This window comes from Dipodomys spectabilis, unplaced genomic scaffold (genome assembly GCF_019054845.1).
Source record: "Dipodomys spectabilis isolate Male_0828 unplaced genomic scaffold, ASM1905484v1 ptg000464l, whole genome shotgun sequence".
Classification (NCBI taxonomy): domain Eukaryota; kingdom Metazoa; phylum Chordata; class Mammalia; order Rodentia; family Heteromyidae; genus Dipodomys; species Dipodomys spectabilis.
In genome coordinates, this window is record NW_024871141.1 from 566,958 (window position 1) to 568,380 (window position 1,423).

At 33.1% G+C, this 1,423-nt stretch overlaps 1 pseudogene; it reads left to right on the top strand.

Annotated features, from left to right (window-relative positions):
- Positions 1-1,113: 1,113 nt before the first annotated feature.
- Positions 1,114-1,210, top strand: LOC122098223 (annotated as a pseudogene).
- Positions 1,211-1,423: the final 213 nt, after the last annotated feature.

The window sequence follows — 1,423 nt, forward strand, 5'->3', positions numbered from 1 at the left end:
CTCAAATTATCAATTAATTTTAATAAGATACACTGTGTGAAATATAAAATCAGCACATATAAATATAAAATACATAATAATATATAATATTAAAAAATGTTTTGCATTGTTCTCTTGTGGTAAGGGTATCAAAGGCAACGGTTTTATTTTATTTTTTTTTCTTTTTCCTTATGTGGTGCTGAGGAATCAAACCCAGGGACTCAGGCATGCAAGGCAAGCGCTCTACCACTGAGCCACCAGAGGCAACGGTTTTAAATATTATTCCATTACCTCTACTTCAGTGTTTGATAGAATTAGAGCTAAAACATTACCATTCGGAGATATGCAGCCTAGAGGCAAGAGGAAATACTGTGATTAAAACATTACCAATTTAAGGCCTAATAATGAGGAGAAACATATGGACTTCTCCTGGAGCTATGGAATATTTTTGGTGATAGAAAATCAGTGGTGTAAATTCCTGCCTGGTTGGATGGTAGACAGGCGAAGACATTAGGTAATCATACATATGAACAATTTTTTCACCTTCTTGGCTTTAGTTTCTTTTGAAATGTTAGGGTGTAATAAACAATTATACTTTGAAAATATACCTTCTAGTCTGAACAGTTCTGTCTGAACTGTTCGTCTCTCTATGATCCCTTGTAACAGACTAGTTTTGCTCCAATAAGACAATCTATGCTGTCAGGGTAAGATTCTGGTTGGTCTGTTCCTACATGGAGCAAGGGTAAAGGGTCAGGGAGACATTTGTGCCAGAAAGACCTCATTTGGGAAATTTTAAGCAGCAGAAGTTTAGAAGTAACTCTTAAGCAAGGCTTACTTTGAATCCATTAGCTCCACAAAGCTAAATCAGTTAATAAATAAGTACTTGAAAATCCATCACCTTTGGCCCAAGCTATAAAGGCTTCAAAGTATGATCCAATTTCAAATGACAAAAATTGCAAATATGAGCAATCGAACAAATAATATAAGTTTTTTCCACCATGCACAGAATTTTACAGAAATAAGATGAATAGCGATTTGGGGAACAATAAGGTTTCCTTGTTATAAATAGGCAACCAAAGATATATACCTGTCTTAAGATTGCATCATTAACTACTTAAATTTACAGGATACTACATGCTTCAGCAGCACGTCTACCTAAATTACAAAACAGAGATTTTCATGGCTCTTGTACAAGGATGATATGAAAATTTGTGAAGTATTGCCTATTTTTCATTTTTGAGATGCAAGAAATTATTAAAAAGTTGATTACAAATATACAAGTGTAAGAATACATGTAATTCATAGAAATAAAAGTTAGTTTGACATCATTCAATCTTCACCTTTTTAGAAAGGCCTTTACATAGCATAACCTTTATAAAACTTTTGAAATAAGATAACATTGCCATTTTATCCTAAACAAATAAAATTCTATAAGGACCTAGGA